This window comes from Plecotus auritus (genome assembly GCF_963455305.1).
Source record: "Plecotus auritus genome assembly, chromosome: 2".
NCBI lineage: Eukaryota > Metazoa > Chordata > Mammalia > Chiroptera > Vespertilionidae > Plecotus > Plecotus auritus.
The window spans coordinates 156,935,330-156,958,183 of record NC_137771.1 but is presented as its reverse complement, the minus strand read 5'-3'; the positions used below and the strand labels follow the sequence as shown (position 1 = coordinate 156,958,183).

The following is a 22,854-nucleotide window of genomic DNA, read 5'->3' as shown; positions in this document are numbered from 1 at the left end:
TTGTTGGGAGCCTAGGCAGGCATCTTGAAACAGACTTGCACTGGCAGGCAAAGTGCAGGGGTGAGACAAGTAAGTTTTCTACAGAGCAAAGGACAATGACAGGAAACCATCGTGGTTTTGCTATTTTCTTTTCTTTTTTTTTTTTTTAAATATATTTTATTGATATTTTACAGAGAGGAAGGGAGAGGGATAGAGAGCTAGAAACATCGATGAGAGAGAAACATCGATCAGCTGCCTCCTGCACACTTCCCACTGAGGATGTGCCCGCAACCAAGGTACATGCCCTTGACCGGAATCGAACCCGGGACCTTCAGTCCGCAGGCCGACGCTCTATCCACTGAGCCAAACCGGTTTTGGCATGGTGGTTTTGCTATTTTCTTTAGCTACAATTAAAAGTAATAAACCCAAAAGTTAACTTTTATTGCATATGCAAAATTTATGGAGACTTCAAAAATAGCTAATAAGCATCTTTTATAGAAAATTATATTTGGCCTAATACTTTAAATAAAAACCCTAAATAAAAAAGTCTAACATCTACACTAATAAAAGAGAAACATGCAAATTGACCGTCCCTCGCCACGCCCACCAGCCAATCAGGAGTGAGTATGCAAATTAACCCAACAAAGATGGCGGCAGCCATGGAGGTGGAGCAAGCAGGAGGCTTGGATTTCCCCTGGCAAAGGAGGAAGCCAAGCTTCCAGCCCGCCCTGGCCTCTGCTCAAGGAGTGGCTGGGGGCCTGGGTCACCAGGGGAGACCCAGACTTCCAGCCAGCCCTGGCCTCTGCTCAAGGAGTGGCTGGGGGCCTGGGTAGCTGGGGGTGACCCAGGATTCCAGCCTGCCTGCTCAAGGAGGGGCTGGGGGCCTGTGTCATCGGGGGGGGGCGGGCATAGATTGTGAGATGGATGTCCAACTGCCGGTTTAGGCCTGATCCCATAGGGATCCTAAGGGGATCAGGCCTAAATTGGCAGTCAGACATCCCCTCAGGGGTCCCAGATTGGAGAGGTTGCAGGCCCTCAGCCCCTTACCCAGACTGGCCACATCCCCATGGGGTGAGGGTCCTCACTGGGGGGCTTGGCCAGCCTGCAAACAGCCATCAGCCCCTCACCCAGGCTTGCCAGGCACCCCAGTGGGGACCCCCACCCTGAAAGGGGTGTGGCCAGCCTGAAAACAGCCCTCAGCCCCTCACCCAGGCTGGCCATGCCGCAATTGAGTGAGGGTCCCCGCTTGGGGACATGGCCAGCCTTCAAATAGCCATCAGCCCCTCACCCAGGCTGGCCACGCACCCCCAAGTGGGGACCCTCACCCCATGGGGGCGTGGCCAGCCTGCAAACCACCATAGGTCCCTAGCCCAGGCCACTCCACACCCCAAGGGAACCCCCACCCTGATCTGGGACACCCTTCAGGGCAAACCAGCCAGCCCCCACCCATTCACCAGGCCTCTATCTATACTAATAAAAGGGTAATATGCTAATTAGACCGGGAGACCTTCCAGGAGACCTTCTGGACGTTCTTCTGGACAAAGCCATGTGATGGGGCTGAGGTAGAGGCAGTTAGAGGCCAAGAGGGGAGGGAAGTTGTGGGTGATCAGGCCAGTGGGGGCGCCATTGGGGGTGATCAGGCTGGTGGGGGGCCAGTTGAAGGTGAGCAGATCAGCAGGGGGCCAGTTGGGGGTGAGCAGGCCATCAGTGGGGGTCAGTTGGGAGTGGTCAGGACAGCAGGGGGGGGCAGTTTTGAGTGAGCAGGCCAGCAGGGGGGCAGTTGGGGGCAAGCAGGCCAGTGGGGAGGGAAGGTGGGAGCGAGCAGGCTAGCAGGGCATTGGGGCCAGTTGGGGGTGAGAAGATCAGCAGACAGAGTGGTTAGGGGCAATCAGGCAGGCAGGCAAGTGAGCGGTTAGGAGCCAGCAGTCTTGGATTGTGAGAGGGATGTCCAACTGCCAGTTTAGGCATGATCCTTGTAAACTAGCAGTAGGACATCCTTTGAGGGGTCCCAGATTGGAGAGGGTGCAGGCCGGGCTAAGGGACAACCCCCCCCCCCCCCCGCCGTGCACGAATTTCGTGCACCAGGTAACTAGTCTTATATAATAAAGAAGTAATATGCAAATTGACCATCATGCCCTCGCACAAGATAGCTGACTCCATGTGGGCACAAGATGGCCACCCCCATGTAGTCACAAGATGGCTGCCACAAGATGGCCAGCAGGGGAGGGAAGTTGGGAGCAACCAGGACGGCAAGGGAGGGAGGGCAGTTGGAAGGAACCAGGCCTGCAGGGGAGGGCAGTTAGGGGTGTCCAGGCCTGCAGGGGAGAGCAGTAGGGGGTAACCAGGCCTGCAGGGGAGGGAGGGCAGTTGGGGGTGACCAGACCTGAACGGGAGGGCAGTTGGGAGGAACCAGGCCTGCAGGGGAGGGCAGTTAGGGGTGTCCAGGCCTGCAGGGGAGGGCAGTAGGGGGTAACCAGGCCTGCAGGGGAGGGAGGGCAGTTGGGGGTGACCAGACCTGAACGGGAGGGCAGTTGGGAGGAACCAGGCCTGCAGGGGAGGGCAGTTAGGGGTGTCCAGGCCTGCAGGGGAGGGCAGTAGGGGGTAACCAGGCCTGCAGGGGAGGGAGGGCAGTTGGGGGTGACCAGGCCTGAAGGGGAGGGCAGCTAGGGGCGACCAGGATAGCAGGGGTGGGTAGTTGGGGGCTATCGGGATGGCAGGAGAACAGTTAAGCATCGATCAGGCTGGCAGACAGAAGTGGTTAGGGGCAATCATGGAGGCAGGCAGGTAAGCAGTTGGGAACCAGCAGTCCCAGATTGTGAGAGGGATGTCCGATTGCCAGTTTAGGCCCGATCCCTATGGGATCCCTATGGGATCAGGCCTAAACCAGCAGTGGGACATTTCCCGAGGGGTCCCAGATTGGAGAGGTTGCAGGCTGGACTGAGGGACACCCCTGTCCAGTGCATGAATTTTGTGCACTGGGCCTCTAGTCTATATATATAAAAGCCTAAGCAACCAGTCAACTATTTGAGCATTTGACTGGTCAACTGGTCACTATGACCCACACTGACCATCAGGGGGCAGATGGTTTATGCAGGAGCTGCCCCCTGGTGGTCAGTGCACTACCACAGTGGGAACGCCGCTTAGCCAGAAGCCAGGCTCACGGCTGGTGCAGCTGTGGCAGTGTGAGCCTCTCCTGCCTCCACAGCAGCACTACCGAGTGGTGGCAGGTGCAGCGGGGCCAGATGAGCAGGAGCAGCATGGCGCCCATGCTGGCTCGGGTTCCTCCCCAGCTGCTTGCTGCTTCATGCACTGCTATATCCTTCAGGGGATGTTGGACTGCCAGTTTCGGCCCTATCCCCACAGGCCAGGCAGTCTGACATACCCTGAGGGGGCCCGGATTGTGAGAGGATGCAGGCCAGGCTGAGGGACCCCACTGGTGCTCGAATTCGTGCACCGGGCCTCTAGTTCTAATATCAGTGTTTGTGCCACATAAGCATCCTATAAGTGCATATGTGTGTAATAGGTCAAAGTAAAGTGACAATGAACTGCAATTCCCACCTAAGGGACCAATTTTTAGGCAAAAATGCCATTTTATTGGAGTCATCCTTCTCTCCTCTCAGCCTCAATTGATGATGATGAAGATACTAATAAAGATAAGGATAGCAACAATAACTATAACAGCTAACATACATTTATTGAGGCTTTAATGTGTATCAGGCATTATTCTATACTAGGGGCTCAGTGCATGAATTCGTGCACCTGGAAAGGAACTGTGGGCTGTGAGGCTGCAGTGGGCACAGGGGAGGATCTCGGCCCATCCTCTGTGCCCCTGCCCATCCCCTCCTGCCATGGCCCCCGGTCCCCTGTTGGCCAGCAGCCCTGCTCCCTCCTCCACTGCTCCCACATCCTGACAATGCTGGCCCCACTCGCACCCACTGATGGCACAGAGGGATTGGGGCTGGTGCCATCAGTGGGTGTGAGTGGCGGCTGCTTCCCTGATCGCCCCTCTGGAGCAGGGGCAGGTGGAGAAGCCCTCAGAGGAGATTGGGGCCAGCAGCTGCTGCTCAGACCTGCTGACAGTGCTGAACAATCGAGACTGGTGCCGGGTGCTGGCAGCGGTTGTGAGCGGTGGCTCTAGCGCAGCCGTGGGCAAACTACAGCCCACGGGCCGGATCCGGCCCATTCGATTGTTCTATCCGGCCCGTGGAGCCGAAAGAGCGAAGGGTTCTCTTGCTCTCCCCTCCGCTCCTTTACTTTGAATTTATATTAGTTCACACAAACACTCCATCCATGCTTTTGTTCCGGCCTTCCGGTCCAGTTTAAGAACCCATTGTGGCCCTCGAGTCAAAAAGTTTGCCCACCCCTGCTCTAGCACCAGCTGCAGGTGCAAGCAGGGCCAGTACCGGAAGTGGGTGCGAGTGGCGGCTCTGGTGCTGGCAGAGGGTGCAAGTGGGACATCACCAGCAGTGGGTGCGAGAGGCGCAGGGGAAGGTGGAGAATCCCTGAGGGGCAATTGGGGCCAGCAGCAGCTGCTCGCATCTGCTGATGGCATCGAGCAATCAGGGCCAGTGCTGGGTGCTGGCAGTGGGTGCAAGCAGTGGCTCTGGTGCCAGCAGCAGATGCGAACAGGGCCAGCACCAGCAGCAGGTGCAAGTGCTGGGCGGGACCGCGGTGTGCAGGAGCAAAAAATTTTCAGTAATCACCAGAGGCTCACCCCAATTATAGTGACCGGTGCTCTGCATTGGTCTGGTGACCCCGCTCACCTGCTCCATCATCCCGCCACTGCCGATGCCTGCCATGTTCCGCGCGTGCTCCCTGGTGGTCAGCACATGTCATAGCAACTGATTGTTTGGTTGTTCAGCCGTTTGGTCTATTTGCATATTAGCTTTTTATTATATAGGACTAGAGGCCCAATGCACAAAATTTGTGCAAGAGTAGGCCTTCCTTTCCCAGGCTGCCAGCAGAGGCTTCCCTCTGGCACCCGGGACCCAGGCTTCCCTCACAGCCTGGGCTTCATCTGGAAGGTCGTCTATAAGGACGTCTGGTCTAATTAGCATATTACACTTTTATTATTATAGATGCTTTACTAGTGTTTCATTTAATCCTTAAAACAGTTTGTGGGTTGAGTATTGCTGTTAAACCCATTTTTTTTCCATTGGCAACTATGAATTTTATTATGTGGATATCTAATGTGGCATGCATCCGTACAAACCTTTCAGGCAGTGGTCCACAGCTGGGTTATGAATAAAAAGTCATACATTTTTCTCTCATTTTATTACAATGAAGTTTAACAGTACAGAAAAAGTCACATGACCTTAGTGGGTCAAATTTCATAAACCCTGCAACATGAGGAACTCTAAGCACATTAAATATTGTTACACATTCAGACTTCCAATGTACAGGTACTTGGAAATAATTATAGCCCTCACCAAGCTAGGTTGGGGACATGAAATCCAACAGCATCTGAAATGCTGTGAAGGCATAACTTTACAAATAGCAACGTAAGCTTACAGAACTTGCTTTTATTAAGGTGGTATGTTCATAAAATTCCAGCACCTTCACAATATAACAAACCAAATTTACTATACTTCACTTCTATAAACCTAGATGAAACATGAAAAAGAAGCCATACAGTATAAATTGCAACTTCAGGAAAAGTTCCTGCTTTATTATTCCAAATAATTTTTCCCATGTAAAATAAATGTCCAATAGTTCCTGGTATGTGGGAAGATAATGGTAAAGTCACAATGAAGCCTTATTGATAGAAGCTTGGCTATATAAACAGCACAAGTTGAGAAAAGGTTTAATCTCCAAACCTATTAGATTGGATGAAGCGAGATCAGTAATGGCCACCTTGCGACATTACAGGAGGTCTCATTCCCATTGGAGGTCGAGGAGGCCCACCTTGGTAAGGGGGCACCATTGGCGGTCCCTGCCCATATGGCGGCATAGCACCAGGAAGGTAACCTGGCATGCCTTGATGATGACCACCATACTGACCATGAGGCGGCACTGGGGGTCTCATTCCTTGTTGCTGTGGGATGCCTGGCTGTGGTGGCATCATAGCTCCAATTGGTCCAACTGGTGGGTTACCAATGGGAGCCTGTCCTGGACTAGGAAGATTACGTTGATATTTAGGTAACTGCGCCCTTCTTTCTTCCAATGAGATATCCTCATCTGGATGGATCAACTTACTGGTTGTACTGGTTGTCGTAAGAGTAGCAGGATTACTTGTTATTGATGCCGCTGGTTTAGCTGCAGTGCTATTTGTTGTACTAGTGGTTGAAGCTGTAGACTGTGTATAAGCAGGGAATGTAGGCTTTGGGGGTTCTGTAGTTGTTGCAGGGGTACCAACAGGTCCTTGGCCAGCTGACTGAGCCTGTCCGGCACTGGGGAAAAGAGGCTTAGTAACTGGAAGCTGTGGAGCAGGAACTGTTGCCGTCGGTGCCAGTGGTCCTATTAAAAATACCTGGTGTTGAAATAGCCTGTGCTTGAGTCATTGGAGGAATTCCAAGGGCATGGGGTGGGGTGTGGTGGGGAATCAGGTGGAGGGGAGCTATGGGGGGAAAAAAAGAGGAACACCTGTAATAATCTGAACAATAAAGATTTATTAAAAAAAAAGATCCTCATGAGACAAACAAAACAAAAAACACCAAATCCCTCCCCCCAATAATCAAAGATCGAATTAGCAAAAATAAACCTAATTTAGATTTTGAGATACCTATTAAATGTTCCACTTATTAATTAACAATGAGCAAAATAAGAAACAGATCATTAAAAAAAAAAGATAAGGGTGAATAGAGAGTGACAGAGAAGAAGAGTTTTTGGGGCTCCTCCTCTCTCCTACCCATCAGTCTCTCTGGCTGTCGGATCAGTTCCAGGAGTATTCAGCATGCCACAGTAACTTTCATGATTTAAAACCCTCTCTCAACTGAACATTCTCCTTCAGATACCACCTCATTTCTCTGCTCCTCTTGCCAGAAAAAAAAAAAATTATCTAAAGAGCTGCCTATGCTTACTATCACTATTTCCTTGACTTCTCTTTTCATTCAGTCTAGTTGGTTTCCTGTTCGACATTCCACAGAAATGGCCTTTGCCAAAGTCACCAGTAATGTCCTTGTCATCTTTAATAAATATTTCTGGGGCAAAGGACCTAAATAGAGACTTTTTGAAAGAGGATGTAAGGAAGGCCAAGAGACATATGAAAACATGCTCAAAGTCACAATCATCTGAGAGATATAAATCAAAACAACAATGAGGTACCCTCTCACACCTGCCAGAATGGCTATCATCAACAAATCAACAAATGACAAGTGCTGGTGAGGATGCAGAGAAAAAGGAACCCTCGTGCACTGCTGGTGGGAATGCAGACTGGTGCAGCCACTGTGGAAAACAGTATGGAGTTTCCTCAAAAAATTAAAAATGGAACTGCCATTTGACCCAGTGATCCCACTACTAGGAATATATCCCAAGAAACTAGAAACACGAATCAGAAAGGATATATGCACCCCTATGTTCATAGCAGCACAATTCACCATAGCTAAGATTTGGAAACAGCCTAAGTGCCCATCAGCAGATGAGTGAATTAAAAAACTGTGGTACATCTACACAATGGAATACTACACTGTGGTAAAAAAGAAAGAACTCTTAACATTTGCAATAGCATGGGTGGACCTGGAGAGCATTATGCTAAGCTAAATAAGCCAGTTGAAGAAAGATAAATACCACATGATCTCACACATTTGTGGAATATAATGAACAACATAAACTGATGAACAAAAATAGATCCACAGACATAGAAGCATCAAACAGATCATCCAACCTCAGAGGGAAGGCAGAAGTAGGTGGGAGGGAGGGTAAGAGATCAACCAAAAGACTTGTTTGCATGCATATAAGCATAACCAATGGACACAGGCAGTAGGGGGGGTGGTGAGGGCATGTGCTGGGGGGTGGGAGTGGCCAGGGAGAGCTCAATGGTGTAAAAGGAGACATAAGTAATACTTTAAACAATAAAGAATTTAAATTTTAAAAAATACTTCTGGTTCTTGTCTTATACTTCTCAACATCATCTAACAAGGCTGATTATCCTTTTCTTTTTTTTTCTTTTTTTTTAAAATATATTTTTATTGATTTTTTACAGAGAGGAAGGAAGAGGGATAGATAGTCAGAAACATCGATGAGAGAGAAACATCGATCAGCTGCCTCCTGCACACCTCCCACTGAGGATGTGCCCGCAACCAAGTTACATGCCCTTGACCGAAATCGAACCTGGGACCTTTCAGTCCGCAGGCCGACGCTCTATCCACTGAGCCAAACCGGTTTTGGCTGATTATCCTTTTCTTAATGAAACACTCCTCCCTTTTAAAAATATTTTTTCTTTCTTTATTGATTAAGGTATTACATATGAGTCCTTATCCCCCCATTGCCCCCTTTTCCCCTTCTCCCTTTTTTTTGGTAACATCATCCTTGACTGATTAGCCTCTTTTCTTTCTTCCTGCCTTTTTTTGTTGTTTGTTGTTGTTGTTGTTGTTGTTGTTGTTGTTGTTGTTGTTAATCCTCATCCAAGGATATTTTTCCATTGATTTTTAGAGAGAGCGGAAGAGAGAGGGAGAGACAAAGAGAAACATCAATGTGAAAGAAACACATCAATCAGGTGCCTCCTGCACACGCCTGGACCACCACCTAGGCCGGGGAGGAGCCTGCAACGGAGGTACGTGCCCTTGACTAGAATCCAACCCGGACCCTTTCGTCTGCAGGCTGACGCTCTATCCACTCAGCCAAACCAGCTAGGGCTGGCCTCTTTTCTTTTCTTTTCTTTTCTGCCTCTTTTCTAACTGGCCTTTCTTTCTCAGTCTCTTCCCTGCTTCTCCTGCATGAAAAAACTCAGATCAAGTTTGATCCCTTTATTGTTGTGACTATCCCAGTGCCTGGCCCATGAGAGCACTCAATAACTATTTGCAGGATGTGTGAATGAATGAGTGAATGAGTACGTGAATGAATGAATTAATTAATAAGTGAAGAGTTTCAGAAGCACATAGGTAGGAAAGCTTCTTTTGCCTGTGGCAGTCAGAAAGGTTTTTCTGGAGAAGGTAAAAACTGAGTTGTCTTGAGAGATGAGTAGAGATTTGTCTAATGAACAAATAAGGCATTTATTTCCAGAAATAAGTGTTTTTACAAAATTAACTTATAACATACCGTTTCTCAGGAAGTTATGGGAGAAATGCACTATCCCAAAAGGAGAAAGTAAACTGATAAGAAAGAAAAATATGCGATTCTCGAGATCCAACATGAGGGAGAGGGAAAGGAAATCCTCTGGATGATGGATAAGGAAGATGCTGTGATGACGGCTGGGCAGGAGCCAAAGGGAAGCAGTCCAGATTGGATCAGGAGGGCAGAGCGACGCCGGAAGATGAATCTGATAGAATGTACTCTGCCAGGGAAACTGAGTCAGATTGGTACATAGAAATTCGGGTTAATTAAAAATGGATGCTTATCAAATACATGTACAATGAAAAGTTAAACAAAAAGAAAAAAACATCATGGTCTAGGTGTGGATAGTGTTTATATAGTCATAATGCAGTTACTGAATATGTATTTAAAATTATTGGAAGAATAAAAGAGAAAAGTCTGTGCTTAGGGGAGGAATAAACATAAAAAGGAGTTAAGTTTTCATGTCCTACAAAGAAAATTCAATAAATAATGGCTAAAACTGAAAAATTGACTATCTTTATAAATATATTATTTAGAGTTGGAAATGGTTGCCTCTGTGGAAGAGGATGGAAGGAAAGAGGTTAAATGATTATTGCTTTTCATAGTAAACCATATAGAAGTATTGCTACTAAAATTTAAGTACATTAAAAGAATGAAATGAGGCAAAAGAGAGGTTAAATGATGTTATTAAAATAAATAATTCAGTCTTTAGTACTGGTTTCTCAGTGTTGATGCCAAAACCCTTGCTTTAATGTGAGAGTGTTTTTAAAAAAGAATTGGCGGAAAGGTTGAGGGCTTTGTATTTAATTAATCTTTGTAAAAGTAATCATGTGTCAATTGACAGAATCTCAGAAGGTGATGATGTGACCATAGGCAGACCTAACTGGGAGGATATGGTACCTTGGTCATAATAAATGGAAGTTGGTGAATTTTGGTCTATTTGCAATTATCTCTTAGTGGTAAATTCAGAGACCCCATTTTTAGTCCAATCTGGTTTATAATAAACATGCATTGTGGTTATAGTCAAGCCTGTTGTAAGAAAATGTGTTTTCTTTATTTAAAAGCCCCTTGAGAAAAATCATTCTTTCTCTCAGGAACTATGTAATTTCATAGCTCTTATATTAGAGAATTCATTTTTAATGAGGAAAAAGTCATCCAGCAGAGGTGACCTATTAAAGTTATACTGTACCTAGAAAACTGTGTCTGGTGCTATTATAGAAGTGTTGAAACAGGACGATAGAAATGCAGACTGAAGACTATGAGGACACAGACTCATATTTGAACAACCATTTTAGGTCTGAGAATTTTAGTGTGAAAAATGACTTCTGTTGAAAAAAAATGAAAGAGAGATGGTTTTTGTTTAGGTAGAAGATAATATTCCTATAGCCCAGGGGTCGGCAAACCGCGGCTTGTGAGCCACATGCGGCTCTTTGGTCCCTTGAGTGTGGCTCTTCCACAAAATACCATGGCCTGGGCGAGTCTATTCTGAAGAAGTGGAGTTAGAAGAAGTTTACGTTTAAAAAATTTGGCTCTCAAAAGAAATTTCAATCATTGTACTATTGATACTTGGTTCTGTTGACTAATGAGTTTGCCGGCCACTGCGATAGCCTATTTATTTCTGTGGGGTTAGGCTGTGCAGTTGAAATAAATTAGGATAGAGAAAGTTATTCAATGGAAAGAATCTTGTCTGGTTGGGTTTCTTCAGAGATGACGCCCATTTCTAGAATAGTTCTCTTCCTTTGTTGCATCCTAAGAGCCTTGTAGTTGCTCCCTTCAGAGCTTTAAAACATGATTATTTGAGGAAAGATCCTTGCTTTACATCTGGTCTTGTCAATCTTTTCTTGCAGGAGGAAGAGTAGCAGCAGAACTTGTGGTGGGTTGAATGATATCCCCTAAAAGATATGTCAGCTTGGAACTTGTGAATGTGACCTTATTTGGAAAAAGCGTCTTGGGAGTTGTAATTAAGTTAAGGATGTCAAGATGAGATCATCCTGGATTCAGGTAGGCCCTAAATCCAATCACAAGTGTCCTTATAAGTTTAGGGAAGGCGAGGAAACACGCAGGGGAGAAGGTCACGTGATAATAGAAGCAGAGATCAGAGTAATGCATACAAGCCAGGGAACACCAAGGACTGGGGGCAGCCACCAGAAGCTAAAGGAGAGGCATGGAACAGATTCTTCCAAAGAGCCTCCTGAAGGAACTAAGCCTGCCAAGACCTTGATTTTAGACTTCAGGCCTCCAGAACTATGAAAAAACACATTTCTGTTGTTTTAAGGCACCCAGTCTGTGGAAATTTCTTATAGTATCCATAGGAAGTTAATACATAGCTGCCCTAGTTTCTCCCCAGCAGAGCCCCAACCCAGCTGGGTCCACCTTCTTTCTGCTTCCTGTCCAATTCTCTTCAGGAGAGAGTATTGTCAGTAAACAGGTAACACTCTTCTAAATATTTATGTGCAACAAAATGCTTTGCATTTTTAACTATTTTCTTAATTTGACAAAGGTTATTAATTTAACACACATCAGTTGAAGAGATCATTTCCTCCAAGGAATAAGCCAGATTTGAGGGAATCTGTACCTGAGGGACTGATTGTCTAATATCAATGAGCAGATCAGTAAGGCCCATTCAACTATTTTATTGTTTCCCTTTTTTAAAATTTAAATTTTACTAATAATGTATTATGAATCTAAGATGTTCCAGGCACCATGGGAGGATAAGAGGTTGAGTCAGCTGTTGTTCCTGCCTTCAGGGTTATTAAGTTTTGTGTAAAGAAGGAAGACACAATCTTAAATAACCTTCGGGGGCAGAATGGGATTTATGTTATCAAGCATAAATAAGATTCTGTAGGAAAGACCTTTTCTGAAGAAGGCCATTGCAGAGCTGCTTTGTGAAAAGTGGTTTTGTTCCATTTTATTAACTTCAGGTGATTTTTTAAAGAGCCAGATCAATCACTATTTCCACTGGAATGCCTTCTGTGACCCCCTGGTGCTGCCTGCCCAGTCTTCTGTGACCTGATGTGCTGAGATTTCTGTTTCAGCAATTAGCTCATTTAATTGAAGGATATGTATCCACATCTTACTTCCTCTTGTTCTAATGAGGTGATACTTGGTGGGCTCCCAGATGGGGGCTGGTCACTAAAAAGACCATGTCATGATTACAACCTTGGGGTATTTAGCTCTAACCCCATTCTCTAGAAAGGGGAGGGGGATGGAATTGGAGTTAATGACCAATTATGCCTATGCGATAAAATGATCATAAAAATTCCAACAGATTTCTGCCTATTTGTCATTAATCAAAACTGTGCATGTGGCCACCTCTAGCTGCAAGGGAGGCTAGTGTAAAAACAGATATCTACACTAATAAAAGGGAAACATGCAAATTGACCGTACCTCCGTTATGCCCACAAGCCACGCTCACCAGCCAATCAAGAGAAAGTATGCAAATTAACCCAACCAAGATGGCTGCGGCCATGGAGCAAGCAGGTGGCTTGGTTTCCCCGGCAATGGAGGAAGCCAAGTTTCCCACACACCCTGGCTGGCCATGGCCTCCACTCAAGGCTGCAAAGTTTCAATTATAGAAGATAAATAAATCCCAACAAAAATGGCTGTGGCCACGGAGCAAGCAGGAGGCTTGGGTTTCCCCGCCAATGGAGGAAGCCAAGCTTCCCATCCCACCCCTACCCCCCGGCCTGCCCTGGCCTCCACTCAAGGCTACAAAGTTTCAATTATAGAAGATAAATAAATCCCAGATCCCAGGGCCTCCACTTGGGTAACCAGGGGGTGTGGCCAGCCTGCAAACCACCACAGGTCCCTCGCCCAGGCCACCTCATGCCCCAAGGGAACCCCCACCCTGATCTGGGACACCCTTCAGGGCAAACCAGCCGGCCCCCTCCCATGCACCAGGCCTTTATCCTATCTAATAAAAGAGTAATATGCAGATTGACCATCACTCCAACACACAAGATGGCTGCCCCCATGTGGTCAAAGATGGCTGCCCCCATGTGGACACAAGATGGCCACCACAAGATGGCCAGCAAGGGAGGGAAGTTGGGAGGGACCAAGCCTGCAAAGGAGGGAAGTTGGGGGTGACCGGGCCTGCAGGGAAGGGCAGTTGGGGGGGACCCAGGGCTGCAGGGGAGAGCAGTTAGGGGGCACCAGGCCTGCAGGGGAGGGCAGTTAGGGGTGACCAGGCCTGCAGGGGAGGGCAGTTAGCGGCAATCAGGCTGGCAGGGGAGCAGTTAGCCATCAATCAGGCTGGCAAAGGTGTGGTTAGGGGGTGATCAGGCTGGCAGACAGAAGCAGTTAGGGGCAATCAGGAAGGCAGGCAGGCAAGCAGTTGGGAACCAGAAGTCCTGGATTGTGAGAGGGATCCCAGATTGGAGAGGGTGCAGGCTGGGCTGAGGGACACACCCCCCCATGCATGAATTTTGTGCACTGGGCCTCTAGTATCTATACACACACACACACACACACACACACACACACACACACACACTGAGTGGCCAGATTATTATGTTCTCTGAACACATAATAATCTGGCCACTCAGTGTATATCCTATATAATAAAAGGCTAATATACAAATTGTCCCCTCGACCAGGAGTTTGACCAGCATGCAGGCCGGCCAACCGCCCATGTCCACTCCCCCTGGCCAGGCTGGCCAGACCCCACCCATGAACAAATTCATGCACCGGGCCTCTAATATATATACTGAGTGGACAGATTATTATGCTTTCAGAGATCATAATAATCTGGCCACTCAGTATGTGTATATACACAAACATACTAGTGGCCCGGTGCATGAAATTTGTGCACAGAGGGGGGGTTCCCTCAGCCCAGCCTGCACCCTCTCCAATCGGGGACCCCTTTGGGGATGTCCGACTGATGGTTTAGGACCAATCCCTGTGCTGGCGCCCAGGACTGTGGGGCCAGTGGCTTGTCTCACTCCTGGGCCAGAGGCGCAGGCACAGCTGCTGGCACCTGGGACCCTGGAGCAGTTGGCTTGTCCCTCTCCCGGGCTGCAGCCTGTCTGGTCCCCATTCCTCTCTCCCCAGTATTGAGCATCTGAGCTGTTATGGCATGATGGCATGAGGGTGTGATGACTATTTGCTCTTTATTATATAGGATTTTAACTTGTCATGTTCTATCTTCAAGTGGATATTATATGACTTCACATCTTGTATAGAAACTTCACTGTAACAAAATTTCATTTTTCCCAGGCAATCTTTGTGCTATTGTTGTCATGTATTTTACTTTCACAGATGTTATAAAACTGATATTACATTATTATTTGTTTAAATAGTTAATTATCTTTAAATATATTTAAATAGTAAGAAACTTCTATTATATTTTTTCCCTATGCATTTACTGTCTTTGGAGTTTTCCATTTCTTGGCATAGATCATTATTTGTATCTGGCAAAATTTTATTTCTGCTTGCAGGACTTCTTTTAACATTTCTTACACTAAAATCTGCTGGTGATTAAAAAAATTCAGTCTTTTATGTATGAAAAATATATTTTAACTATTTTAAAAAATATTTTCACTCAGTCTAGAATTATAAATTGAGAGGATTTTTCCCCCCTTGTGAGTACTTTAATGATGTTGCTCTACTATCTTCTCCCTTACACTGTTTCTGATGAGAAATCTTTTGTAATTCTTACGTTTATTCCTGTGTATATTGTGTCTCTTTTCTTCTGACTACTTAAAAGATTTTTCTTTTCATCATTGGTGTTGAGCAATGTGATTTTTATGTGTCTTGATGTAGCTTTCTTTATGTCCTGTGCTTGCTATTCACTGCGCTTCTTTGATCTGTGGTTTATATTTTTTACTATATTTTGCTAAATTTGGAATTTTTGAATCATTCTTTCTTCAGATGATTATATATATGTAAGTTCAGTTCTCTAGAGGGGGCTGGGGAGGAAAAGGAGTGAACCAAACCGTAGGGTCAGGACCTCGGCAGGCGATTGAGTGCGGGGAGGCCAGCAGGGCCATCCCTGCAGTGGCCAGTTCATGACCAGCAGCCTGAGACTGGCTCGTTCCTGGGCTGGGAGGTTTCATGCATCTGCTCCGTGCTGCCCAGCAGTGCAGTGCCTGTCGGGGCTGTGCCTAGCTTAAGGGAAAGGCACGGCCTGGGGAGTCGGAGCCTTGATCCCGCGTAGTAACCAGATCCTGGCATTGGGAATGTGGCCAGTTCTCTGCACCCTGAGTCACCCCACTGTTGCATCACCAGAGCAGTCATGGTGCCTTCTTCCATCACGGTCCCCTAAGATCGCAGTGATGGAGGTGTGCTGTCATAGGTTTGGGTGAATGGAACATGGAAGACCCGTGGGTGATAGCAGGTGCCGGGTGCTGGCTGGGGAGGCGGTCATGTGGTTTTGCGTGAAGCGCTCACAGTCACAGCTTTGGAAGCCTCTTTCTTAGTTTCTCAAAGAGCTCGATGGTGAGGAAATGCAGGTCTCGTCCTGCGTTGCGGTTTCCATGGGAAACCTCGCTATTGCGGGTATTAGAGGGGTTGGCCAGGAGGCCTGAGGCAGAGAGACACCCTTCTCCTGTAACCTCTTCGCAGGCGGACTGGTCGCCGGATGCCCGGGAACTGCTCAGCGGATCCCTCCTGTTCCACAGAGTTCTCTGAGCAGCCGTCCATCTTCCGCAGGAAGAAAGGTGTGTGCTTGTGCACAGTCACTGCCCGGTCCCGCAGGGGCACCCAGGCCCAGGATATGTTCTCCCGCTGGGTTCCCAGAGGTCAGACAATCATTGTCTGAATTCCCTTGTTTATTTTTATTTTTTGTGTGGTTGTTCTAACATTTTATTTTATTATTATTTTTTTGAATTTCTTTATTAATTAAGGTATTACATGTGTCCTTATTCCCCCATTACCCCTCCCAACCTTCCCCTTCATGCCAGAATTCCCTTGTTTAACAAAGAAATTTAAGTTCCCAGTGAGGCTCCTGGTTAGAAAGGGAAGGGATTGGGGAGAGGAGGAGGAGCCGAGCTGCCTCTTCCCTGCCCACGGGAAGGCTGGAAGGCGGGGAGCCCGAGGCATGATCTCCAGGAGCCCGCTCACCTGCCCCGGGAGGCTGCTTCCAGAGAGACCTTGAAGGCCGGGCTCTGCTCCTGTGTCCTGGGTCTGAAAAGTAGGAGGCAGAGCCATGCTCTCACCTGGGCCTTCAGGCAGCGGCCTCCTGGTTCTCGGCAGGTAAGGTGGCCCTGGGGTCTGACCGCTCCTCAGTGGTTGGAACCGCGTGTAGGGGCCACTGCAGGCACACCCCTGGGAGGCAGATACAGCGGGCAAACCATTTGACCTCGTTGCCTGGGCAACGACGCCAGCCTCCTGACCCGCCCCTGGCTGCTTGGCGCCTGTGCCTGTGTGCAGTGCCCACAGGCCCACCATCTTTGTTGGGTTAATTTGCATACTCACTCCTGATTGGCTGTGGGCATAGCAGAGGTACGGTCAATTTACATGTTTGTCTATTATTAGGTAAGATGTTATGAACTGAGTTGCGTTGCCTCAAAATTAATGTATTAAAAATTTAACTGACAACATGATTAAAAAAAACACAAATCTTTTACTTTTTATTTTATTTTATTTTTTCAATCCTCACCTGAGGATATTTTTCCATTGATTTTAGAGAGAGTGAAAGAGAGAGGAAAAGACAGAGAGAAACATCAATGTGAGAGAAACACATCAATTGGTTGCCTCCTGCACATGCCCTGACCAGGGCAGGGGCCAGGAAGGAGCCTGCAACCTAGGTATATGCCCTTGACCAGAATCAAACCCAGGACCCTTCAGTCTGCAGGCTGACGCTCTACCCACTGAGCCAAACCACCTAAGGCTGACAACATGATTTTATTTGGTGACAGAGCTTTTAGGAAGTAAAGTTAAATGAGGTTATAAGAATGGGACTTATATATGGGATCTAATGAACAAAATAAACAAAATAGAAACAGACTCATAGATACAAAGAACAGACTGACAGCTGTCAGAGGAGGGTGGTTGGGAGGCTGGGTGAAAAAAGTAAATGGATTAAGAAAAAAAAGAACTTGTAGATAGACAACTGTATGGTGATTAACCAAGGGAAAGTGGGGGAGGGGCAGGTAGAAGAGGGAAGAGGGGGGATAAATGGTGATGGAAGGAGACTTGACTTTGGGTGAACACACAATACAATAGAGAGGTGATGGATTATAGAATCATACATTTGAAACCTATATAATTTTAGGTTAACCAATGTCACCCTACCGTGTTTCCCCAAAAATAAGACAGTGTCTTATATTAATTTTTGCCCCCAAAGACATGCTAGGTCTTATTTTCAGGGGATGTCTTATTTTTCCATGAAGAAGAATACGGTACACATTTATTGTTAAATGAAAATAAAGGAAATTTATTACCTGTATACGGTACGGTAGTACGGTAGTTGTCAACACAAACCAGACAAACTGTGAATCCTACAGTATCAATAATTTACTCATTTATTCAATGACAATCATGTCATCATCTTCTGGAACATCATCATAACAATCCAATTCCTGAATTTCCTGGTGAATTTCTTGTGACTCCATTTCTTTCAGAATCAGTGGACCAAATCTCTCATGTTTAGCAATAGCACTGTCTTTAAATGAGTACTTCTTGTCAAGGTAGCCTGCTCGCAGTGCATTTGCAATGCAACTGTCAGTGATTTTCTCCCATGAATTCTTCACCCAAGTCACAACTTCTTGCAGTTTAGGTTTCACAAAGTTTCCACACTGATTTCTCTCCATTCTATTTTCAATGTAGTCATTAATTTCCATGCGCAAATTGTCTTTGAATGGCTTGTTTATTGCAATATCAAGAGTCTGGAGATAGGCCGTCATTCCTGCGGGAATCATTATCTGATCTATTTTTCTTTCGTGAAGAAATGTCTTCATGTCTTTAGCGCAGTGAGTGCTGGCTGCATCCCAGACTAGCAGACCTCTTTGGCTCCCTCGCATAACAAGCGGCAGCATTAAATCGACCCACTTCCTTATAACTGCTTGTGTGGCCCAGGCTTTTTCAGTTTCAAGAATAAAAACGCCCAAAACACGTTCAATCTTTTCCTTCTTGCCCTTAGAAATGATTAAAGGTGGGATTTTAGTGCCATCCAGACGAATTGCCAAAATACAGGAAACACGTGCACTTTCGTAAGCAGTGGAGGGAATGTATGCTAAGGAGGCACCCCGCTGTTCAATTGTTGTTTGAGATGATTGGCCCATAAACACTGCAGTTTCATCCATAGCAATCATGTTGGAAAGATTGTATTTAGAGAAGTCAGCATCATCAATAAAGGACTTGAATGCAAGTGCTCGCTTAATAACTTGAGTATCTTCCAACCTAAACAATGTTCGTAGATCTTCTTAAAGACAGTTCACTTCGCTGAAGGAAATTATCCAGCCAGTGTTGTGATGCTTTGAAGTCTTTGTGGGCTATGTCAAACTGTGGTGCCATTGCAAAGGCAAATTCTTGAATCTGAGCCCTATTCACAACCAAAGCCTTTGCTCTCCTGTCAACAACCCATTCACAGATCAGGTCTTCCAGCTCGGAAAATAATGGTTGCCGACCTGATCCACACTTGCGCTTTTTAGCATTTCCCTTGTCCACTTGTTCAATGAGGTTACCATACTCTGCTCGCCATTTTCGGACCAATCGGATACTCAACATCTTCTCTTTGCAGAAAGCAGTAAGATTTTGGCCCCAAGAGTCTTCCACGATTCCTTTCTTGTACTCCACGGAGTAGCTTTTTCTTTTTGCGCTCATTTCTAGGGGTAAAAAAAAAGGAATTGGGGTATCAAGGTCGGGGGAGGGGGATCACTCAAAATGACACAGGGCGGATCAGAGGGGGGAATCAAAATGGCACAGAAGAATCAGAGGGGGGATTACCATTTTAGTAACCCCTTTTGATCCTCCTGTGTCATTTTGATTGTACCCTCTGATCCTCCTGTGTCATTTTAAGTGATCCCCCTCCCCCCACCCCTGTGCCACTGAACACCTTCACCAGACATCTCCCCTACCCCTTTATCAGACATTTACCCCCTGGGGCCTGCCTGGGGACTGTCACTGGGCTTGCTGGGGCCTGGATCTGGGCTGGAGCAGGGTCTGCCACTGACTGAGAACCTTCAGTCATCATGAGGGCGGCTGCGAGCATCAGGTAGTGTCACCAGAGACAGACCAGCACTCACCACCTTCGCCGCGTCCCGTCTGCTCTAATCCTCCTGTTCTTCTACACGCATCTGCGAAAGTCTCCTCCTCTCTCCCGTCCCACGCTCACCGCTCACTCCGACCTCCGCTCTGCCTCCACACAGCAGTGACGTCAGGACTCCGAGTAACGTCACTGGTTGCTAGACGCCAGTCGGGGTGGCCCTAGCGACCAGTTTATGGTAAATTAATTTTCATTCTGAGACAGAGCCTGGGGGCCTTATTTTCGGGGGATGCCTAATATTTCACTCAGAAGGAAACCTGTAAGTAGGTCTTATTTTCGGAGGATGTTTTATTTTCGGGGAAACACGGTAATAAATTCAATAAAAGTTAAAAAAATAAAGAAAATGGCCCAGCTAGTGTGGCTCAGTGGTTGAGCATTAACCTATGAACCAGGAGGTCAGGGCAAATGCCTAGATTGTGGGCTCAATCCCCAGTATGGGGTGTGCAGGAGGCAGCCGATCAATGATTCTCTCTCATCATTGACGTTTCTCTCTCTCTCTCTCTCTCTCTCTCTCTCTTTCCCTTCCTCTCTGAAATCAATAAAAACATATTTTAAAAAATAATGAAGAAAATGGTAAGAAGTCAAAAGCAAAGAAAACCTTATGCAAACAATAAAGAACTAATGAATAGCATGGCGGGGGGAAAGAATGGGATCCTAATGTGATAGGATTGGAACCATTTTATAGAAGAGGAAGAGAGAGAGAGAGAGAGAGAGAGAGAGAGAGAGAGAGATCTTCCTTTTTTTTTCTGCCATGTGAGGATACAATGAAAAAGTAGCCTGCGAGCTAACACCAGAAATAAAGTCAGCCAACACCTGATCATGGATTTCCAGCCTCAGGAGCTGTGAGAAAAGAAATTTCTATTGTTTAAGCCACCCAGTATACAGTATTTTGTTATGGCAGCCTAAGATGACTAATTCAAGAGGAAAAAGTTTGCTAGAAACCTCTTACTAAAATTTTCTTTACATTAATTTTTCCCTTTATATTTAATTGCAGGGGAAAAAATCATAGCTACCTTCATGCAAAGCTGGGAAAGTATATGGTAAAATACAGTGAGACTTGCATGGTCAGCTTGTCAGTCATGATTGATCATGTGTGGCTCAGCACGTCATCCGCCCTAACAAAACTGGTGTTCTGTTAACAGGGAAGGATGGCACTAGCTGTTAGGCAAAAGACCTTCCTGCCACACAGCCTGGAACAGTTAGAGAACTGTTCAGAGAAATTAAATCCAATTGATAAAATTGGGAAGTATCTTAGGAATTAGAGAGGCAAACAGATCCAGGGGAATTACAGAGAAGACAACATGGAGTAGGTAAGACTTGTGTGCTAGAGAATCTTGCCCAGCTTCAAATGCACCTGTGAACTCCAACCGTATGCGTATGTTTTATCCTGCATTCTCAATAGTTGCTGTAGCATCAACTCAGTAGAATGAGCCAGATTCCTGAAGTCATCCTTGGCCTCTCCCTCATCCCCTATATATTGCTACCAAATTATGACAATTCTATTAAAATATCCTTTGTATGTATACTGAGTGGCCAGATTATTATGGTCTCTGAACACATAATAATCTGGTCACTCAGTATATATATATATATATATATATATATATATATATATGTATATGTATATATGTATATATGTATATATGTATATATATTATATATATATTATATATATTATATATATAAATATATATGTGTATATGTGTATGTGTGTGTGTGTATATATATATATATATATATATATATATATATATATATATCTATATCTTAGGCCTGGTGCATGAATTCGTGCATGGGTGGGGTCCAGCCAGCCTGGCTAGGGGGAGGGGACATGGGCGGTTGGCCGGCCTGCCTGCTGGTCTAACTCCTGGTCAAGGGGACAATTTGAATATTAGCCTTTTATTATATAGGACTTGAGGCCCGGTGCACAAAATTTGTGCACCGGGGGGGGGGGGGGGGGCGGTGTCCCTCAGCCCAGCCTGCACCCTCTCCAATCTGGTACCCCTTGATGGATGTCCAATCGCCCAAAAGGCCCAATCCCAGTGAGATAGGGCCTAAACGGGCGATCAGACATCCCTCTCACAATCCAGAACTGCTGGCTTCCAACCGCTCGCCTGCCTCTGCCTGATTGCCCCTAACCACTTCTGCCAGCCAGCCTGATCACCCCCTAACCACTTTCCTGCCAGTCTGATTGATGCCTATCTGCTCCCTGGCTGGCCTGATTGCCACTAACTGCCCTCTCCTGCTGGCCTGGTCTCCCCCAACTGCCCTCCTCTGCTGGCCCAGTCACCCCTAACTGCCCTCCCCTGCAGGCCTGGGTCCCCCCAACTGCCCTTTCCTGCTGGCCTGGTCTCCCCCAACTGCCCTCCTCTGCCGTCCCAGTCACCCCTAACTGTCCTCCCTGCTTGCCTGATCACCCACAACTGCCCTCTCCTGCAGGCCTGGTTCCCCCCAACTGCCCTCCCCTGCTGGCCTGGTCCCCCCCCCAACTGCCCTGCCCTGCAGCCCTGGTTCCCCCCCAACTTCCCTGCCCTGCAGGCCTGGTCCTCCCCAACTGCCTTCCCCTGCTGTCCTGGTCCCCCCCAACTACCCTCCCCTGCAGGCCTGGGTCCCCCCCAACTGCCCTCCCTTGCTGGGCTGGTCTCCCCCAACTGCCCACCTCTGCCGGCCTGGTCACCCCAACAGCCCTCCTCTGCTGGCCTGGTCACCCCAACAGCCCTCCTCTGCTGGCCTGGTCACCCCTAACTGCCTTCCCCCACAGGCCAACTTGTGGTGGCCATCTTATGTCCACATGGGGCGGCCATCTTGTGTCTTGGAGTGACACTCAATTTGCATTTTAGTCTTTTATTAGATAGGATATACACTGAGTGGCCACTCAGTGTATCGCTTCATTCACCCAACTACTCACGCGGCCTTAAAAAAGGGCCTTCATTATATCTTACCTGAATTATAGACTTCCCAATGTGCAATGTTTTCCTCTTCAATACAATCTCCATGCTCTAGCCAGTGTACAACATGAAGTTGATTATTCCCATTTACCATATTTCCACCATTCCTCAGGCCCTTCTGCGTAAGACCCAATGCTTTTTATCTTACCTTAGTCTGTTTCCCTTTCTCATCTCCTCATTGCCACTTGTCCAGCCATTCCGATCTACTTGCAGGTGCCTCAACATGTCCAGTGCTCTCAGACTCCATCTGTAGCTCATGCTGTTCACTCTACACCCACTGAATGCAGTCACTCAGCTTTTTTATTTAGTAAACGTTTAAAAAATATTTATTGATTAGAGAGAGAGAGGAAATGAGAGAAAGAGAGAGAGAGAGAGGAAGGAGGAAGAGAGACAGAGATACATTGATTTATTGTTTCACTTATTTATGGATTCATTGGTTGATTCTTGTATGTGCCCTGACTGGAGATCAAACCCACAACCTTGGCCTATTGGGAAAATGCTCTAAGCAACCAA

The 22,854-nt window shown here is 46.7% G+C and overlaps 1 pseudogene across 1 annotated transcript; it reads right to left on the bottom strand.

Annotated features, from left to right (window-relative positions):
* Positions 1-5,818: 5,818 nt before the first annotated feature.
* LOC308241247 (BUB3-interacting and GLEBS motif-containing protein ZNF207-like) lies at positions 5,819-22,599 on the bottom strand (annotated as a pseudogene). The gene is made up of 2 exons: positions 22,490-22,599; positions 5,819-6,535 (listed from the first exon to the last, which is right to left on the bottom strand). The product of its transcript is annotated as a BUB3-interacting and GLEBS motif-containing protein ZNF207-like (transcript).
* Between the last annotated feature and the right edge of the window lie 255 nt (positions 22,600-22,854).